Here is a 6,712-nt window from a genome sequence, read left to right on the forward strand (position 1 = left end):
CTAGTGTTTGTCCTGTGGGATGGCAACAGAAGCTGAGAATGGTTCTCAAGTGTGGTCTGGGCACGCTGTTGATCAGAATTTGGCAACCAGTAAAATGCCGGTTCCTTGGTCAACCCTGGACCTAATCACATTCCCAGGGGCCATTCTGAGGCGCGGGCAACCTTTTAGAAAAATGGACCTGGGACCTAGAGGACACTTCCCCCCGAGGCCTGAATCCTAATTCTAGTAAAAGTAAGTCTTACGTGACACTCTCAAGTCTGGATTTGATGTATTAGCTCCTTGGTCTTGACCACAACCCCGTGTGGGAGACAGTGTTGTGCAGGGCGGCCTTCCAGATGACAGGTGAGTGGCCCCGGGGAACCGAACTCGGCCTGCCGGGAGCCAGCCACCCAGCCACGCCCAGACGCGAGGTGGAGCCAGAGCGGGTGTGAACGCGGCGTGGGAGGTGGGGTGGGAGAGCCCTCTTTTTAATTCGGCGGCTGGCGCCCAGCTTACGCCCCGCCCGGTAGAGCCGGGACCGAGGTCCCGGGTGACCGTTAGTCGCGACCCCTAGGTTAGGGCAGGCCGGGTGTCCTCCCCGTACCCCGCGCCTCCGAGGGAGCGCTGCTGGGACTCCCGGACTCGGGCGCGGTTCCGCGGGGCCTGCGTGGAACTCGCCTGACCTCTGCCGGCCGCCCGCGGGCTTGCAGGCGAGCAGAGTCGCCGCTCTCCGGCCTTAGGCCCCGTGCTCTGCACCAGCGGCTCCCAGTCTCGGATGTCAGGATGCCCAGGGCTCACGGTCTTTTCGTTTGTTTTGTTTTGCCAAATGAGGACGTGAGGGGAGCGGGGAAGAAGCTGGCTATCCTCTATCTTGTATCGTTTCATACCAAAAAGAGAAAAAAAGACACTTTTAGCAATTAAAGTGGAAGGGATGTAAACTCAGAACAAAAGCCAGTGCTTTCTTTTTTAAAATTACATATATGTTTTATGTTCATGAGTTTTAAAAGATGATAGTTTAACATGTTTACTTTTTTAAAAAAATAACCCGTCCTCCACCCCTCCTCCCCAGGATTAAACCACTCTTGAATCTTTAAGAGATTTCTTTTGGTAATGCACTTGATGCCTAAGTGATGTGCTTCTTTATTGACTGAATTGCAAACGCTTCTAAGGATAGTTTTTCAGTGTGCATACATTTCATTTATAAGCAGCTCATTACATGCCCTTGCTTCGTCAGTCCAGTCCTGTCCACAAGCCAGCCTTTGCGAACCCTGGGATCAAATTGTGTAGGATCCCGTTCTCATTCCTCACCATCCTCTGCCCACACTTAGTGCTCCTTGGTACCCAGAGCCCAGAGCCCCACTAGTTCTGGCTTGCAGCCCTCTTTTCACCCTGCTCCACCTGGTGGCCGGGCAGGGAGCTGGTGTCTCCCATACCCACCACCCATCTACTCTCAGACAGAACTAGCCTATCTAAATATTTTTTGGATCCACAACAACCTGACAACCTGTCCGCCTTCCTCCAATCCGTGTCCCTCAACACTTCCTCTATTCTGAGCCAGAGTGAACTATCCAGCTCCCCTTAAATCTTTCAGTGGATCTCAGCACCTATAAAATCTAAGGTTTTTACAAGGCAAATATGACTCTGATCCCCCTCGGCTGTCCCCTCCAGCTGCTTCTCTCCCCACCCCTGCTGAGTACTTGTGTTTTGGTAGCAACTAGTCCTCAGGTGCTGTTCCTTACCCCTGTGCTTTTGCCCAGCTGGTCCCTCTGCAAAGGATGTCCTTCCAGCCCTTCGCCTTGTCCTTGTTTTCCTCATCCCTAAGCCTCAGTTCAGGGTCTGAATGTTTAGGAAGATCTCCCTACTCCAACCTTCCCCACTCCATCTCACCTAGCCTAAGCAGGCAGGAGTGAGAGGAGGTGGCCTTCCTGCTTCTCCCTGGGCCTATCTGCCTCAGTGGGCTTGCCCCACTGTTGTATTTATCTTGGATGGGTGTTTCCTCCGAATTAGGCTAAGAACTTAAGGGCCAGGATTGTGATTCAACTGGCCTTATATGTTCACCATCCAGCACGGTTCCTGGTACATAATAGGTGCCCAACAAATGTTTATTGAGAGAGTAGATAAGTAGTCCTGTAACGCTTAGCTCACATTTTTCTGGTACCGTATTATTCGTGTATATGATTCCCTCTGAGTACACTGTAAGATCTTTGAGGTCAAAGACCACTTCTCACTTATCAGAACCCTCCCAACAGCACCCAGTGCTCACAGTAAGTGCTCCGTGCTCTGTGCATGTTGAATGAGTGAAACAACAGGTGGGCCAGAGCCCTGGGCTAATCCCCAGAGTTGGCAGAAAGAGCCGAGCCAGCCGGCCTCGCCTGGCCCGGCTTTCCCCAGGCCTTCTCACCCTGGAGTAGCCAGGGCCCAGCTGCAGAGGGGAGGCCCTCACCCCCATATTCCTTTGACCCACTCAGAAACGAGGAGAACTGGATGAGGGACCCTGGCCCCTCCTCCGGCAGCCGAGGACAAGAATAGGGATTGCGTGGAGAAAAGGGGCAGAGTCGAGCACATACCATCCCTTTTTTTTCTTGTGTAAAATGTATGATATATACAGAAGAGTACGTAACATGCATAAATGCAGTATAAAGAACAATAAAAAACAAACGCCCAGCCCCCAGGTCAATGAATATTCCAAGTACCTTAGAAGCCCACGTGCCCAACGGTGGTGACACATTCTTCCCAGAGGAACCACCATCCTCCATTTAATGACAATCCTTGCCTCCCCACCTTTTTTTAATGGTTTCCTCCCTCTGTGTATATCCCTAAACAATATTGTTTAGATTGCCTGGGGTTTTTTTGTTTTGTTTTGTTTTGTTTTGTTTTAGTTTCTACAATTAGACTCACTCTAAATATATTCTGTGTCTTGCTTCTTTGACTTATCATTGTATGGTTTTTAAAGATTCGTTCGTGTTAATGAGTGGAGCTATAATTTGGTCACATTTTTTTTCCTGTATAGCATTCCATTGTGTGAAAATACTACAAGTTAATTATCCATTCTAATGTTGATGGCCATTTGGGTTGTTTCCAGTTTGGGGCTACTTCAAAACATTCTGTATGTGTCTTCTGGTTTCTGTGTGCAAGAGTCCCTCTAGGTATTCCCAGGAATGGGATTTCTCTGTTGTAGGGTATGCATGTGATCAGCTTTACCAGGTAATTCCAAACTGTTTTCCAAAGTCGTGGTGTGCCTATATTTTTTAGACTGGTACCACCAGAGGTGAGCTGGGGTGGAGGTGGCATGCCCAGCCCCAGGGCCAACCAACGCTATGAGCTTATTTTCAACAAGGGGAAGAAGTCGGCGAAAGAGGGTCCATCCCTGCTTCCCTTCCCCGGTCCCATAAACCACATGGCCAACAAACCTTTAAAGACAAGCTAAGAGCCGTGCGCCAGCCAGGGCCTGGGAGACAGCACTGAGTGAGCACAGATCGGCCTCAGAGACAGTTATGTTTCCACTTACTCTGCCAAGCCATCCGACACAGCTTTGCCCCGGAAGGCGCGGGAGAGTGAGGGCCAGACAGGCAGGTGGGAGTTGTCTTGAAGGGAGGAACACTATTCCCGGCGCAGGGGTATGTGGGACCCTACGGCACAGGTAGCATCGTCCCTCCTCGGAAGAGGGCAGCGGATCCGTGGAGCAAGTACAGAGCAGAGGGCGGGAGGGAAGAAGGAAGACTAGAGCTATGCCTGGAGCCGCAGACACGGACACCGCCCCATCCAAACACACCTGTGTCCTCCAGCCCATCCGGGGCCAACCACACATGTGCACACACCACAGACACATGCACACGGCGACACACACACAGCAAGAGACAGGCTGGTAGACAGGCTGCAGGAGCAGAGGCGAGGAGCGCCAGCCTGCAGCTGCCCTCGGGACACGAGCCCAGCCCTGGGGGCCGCCGGCCTGGCCTGCCTGCAGGGTCCCCGAGGTGGCCCATCAGCCTGGGTTCCTGACAGGCAGGTTCCGCGAAGCAGAGTGTTTTCAGGACCACCTGGGGGCCCCGCCCCACATGGCTGCTCCGTTTATGGGAATGGGGTAGCCGAGTCTCTTGGTCCGTACTTGAGGCCCCTCTGCTGCTGCCAGGCTGGGCAGGGTTGGCGATGCAGTAGGTCCCTTTACTTGTGGAAGTAAAATTGTTTAATTAAATTTATCCTGGGGTGAAATAAGATTTGGAATAGGGGAAGGGGGGGCGCCTGGCTGGCTCAGTCCGTAGAGCATGCGACTCTTGATCTCGGGGTTGTGAGTTCGAGCCCCACGTCGGGTGTAGAGACTACTTAAAATTAAAATCTTAAAGAAAAATAAATTAAATCGGGGAAGGAGGAATCTGAAAAGAGAACAGGCTGTATGGAGGTGAGACTCGCTGTCCTTCATCTTTGGCACTCAGCCTGCCCAGTCCTTCCTTGCTGTCCAGGCTCCCACCACTGGCCCAGAGTGGAAGGGCGTGGGGGAGATTGGGGCCACTGCAAGATTGCTAATTAAGGCTGAAGGTATGTGAATTTTGTGTAACTGCAGTTGCCTAGGAGAGCGGGGATCTGCTCCCTGGGCTGAGACCACTTCCAACACCAGAGCTGGGGACGGTTCCGACTAAAGAATCCCCACCCAGCTACTTAGACCCAGCAAGTGCCAGCCCCTCTCCCCACCTCTCGCCCTGCTCCGACCTCCCAGGTACCCCTGGGCAGAGTATACCCTGTGGTCCTGCAAAGCTGAGAAGGAGTGGGTGGGAAATAGTTGGCCTTTGGGATCTCCATCTCCTGGGGCACACCGGCTCCCTAGAAGGCTGCCTGGCTCTGGAGTGAAGGAAGGTGAAGTCTCCCCGGAAAGCAAGTGGGGCCTTCCTTAGTCTTCTCCTTCTGTGCGGGCCTCCCAGGTGCTTGGAACCCTGCCACACACACCCCTGTGCCCCGTTCCCCGCCCGCTGGGAGCCTGTTGGAGAGCTTCGGGTGCAGTGTTTCTGCTCTCTCCACCTGATCACCCACACCTCCAACAGGCTGGAGCCTCTTGCCCTGGACTCCTGAGCCCTGGAGTGAGCCGTGGAGAGGGGGCAAGAGCCCCTGGAGTGTGGAGCCTGTTGTCAATAGGCAACAAGGCAATCTGTAAGTGAGGCTGTTAGCCCTCCCCGAGGAAAGGTCAGACAGGGAAACACTGGCTTCTCAGTGTTTGCTCTAGGCATCTCCCTCACTAATGGGTACCCTTCCTATCCCATATTCTGCTTTCCTTCAACTTCTATGTCCCCTCTGCTCCAAGGCTGGAAGCCCCAAGTGGCCACTCCTGTGGACTCAGCCATCTTCAGCTCCCCCACAGGGTCCTCTGATAAGCCCCTTCCCGCCACCCACCCCACCCCCAGCCTGCTCCTCTCACCAGGAACAGTCACCCAATTCATTTCCATGCTGCCTCCTGGAAACTTCATCTCTCTGCACCTCAGTGTCTGCGAGGGTTACCTGGGGTCCACCACCCAGCAGTCAGTTAATAGATGGACCTCCTGCCCCCCCCCAGTCGGTACACCCCAGGCTCAGCCTACCTGAGTGACACCCGCCAATCCGCAGTTAAGAATAACTGGCATTTACTGAGTGGCCACCATGTGCCGGGGTGTAACAGTTGTGGGGCCAAAGGAGCTTACAATTTAGTTGAGGAGGTAGACATAAACCAGATCATTTCCATCACTCCAATCAATTTTATTTTTTTTATTTTTATTTTTTTTTATATTTTATTTCTTTATTTGACAGAGAGAGACACAGTGAGAGAGGGAACACAAGCAGGGGGAGTGGGAGAGGGAGAAGCAGGCCTCCCGCGGAGCAGGGAGCCCGATGCGGGACTCGATCCCAGGACCCTGGGATCATGACCTGAGCCGAAGGCAGACGCTTAACGACTGAGCCACCCAGGCGCCCCACTCCAATCAATTTTAATGTTTTCTATTCCTTAAGACCCAGCGCTGAGCACTGCTCACCCCAACTCTACCTGTCCCTGGCTTGGTGCTCTATCCCCAGCATGAAGCCTGGCTAAGCAGAGGTGCCCATCCGATTAATACTTGCAGAATGAATGCCTGCCCTGGGGGCTGCAGGAGGGGACCACTCTTTTCCTGTCGCCCTCCACTGAGCTTATCTAAATGAAATCAGATTTAACTGAACCCTAAAGGGCAGACTTGCAGGAGGAGGGACAGAAGAGGGCAGGGGAAATCCCAAGGCTTTGCTTGAACTAAATTCTCCCATCTTTTCAGTAGCAGCTGAAAGAGCAGGGTTCTGGGGCAAGAAGAGATGGCTTCTTGGAGAAGCCATCTGGACTGCCAAAGCCAGGACTGTGACTTTTATGTCTTCTGTTTCAGAGTCTGCCCGGTTGGAACCATAACTATTATAATCCAGCCACTGAGGTCATCAAGTCAGTGAATTTTATAGTAAGAATATACACAAATCGCAAAGCCCACGAGCGGTGGAGCCTCACAGGCCAAGGTAACATCATAACTGGTCCTGAAACCAGGCCACCTGGGCTGGGAGGAGTGTCTCGGGGCAACAGGCAGGGCCCGGCACACAATGTGGCTACAGGAGGTAGTCTGCTAAGCTGATAGAAAAATCCAGCGCCGTGGCCACCGGGCAAAGCAGTCGAACGACAGAGCTGCTGCGGCACAGGCAAAGGCTTCAGTCCTCCACCAGTCATTTATTCACTCACCATTCAGTAATTGTTACTGAGAGCCCA

The sequence above is a fragment of the Leptonychotes weddellii genome, chromosome 9, assembly GCF_054177405.1.
Source record: "Leptonychotes weddellii isolate Sample4059 chromosome 9, ASM5417740v2, whole genome shotgun sequence".
NCBI lineage: Eukaryota > Metazoa > Chordata > Mammalia > Carnivora > Phocidae > Leptonychotes > Leptonychotes weddellii.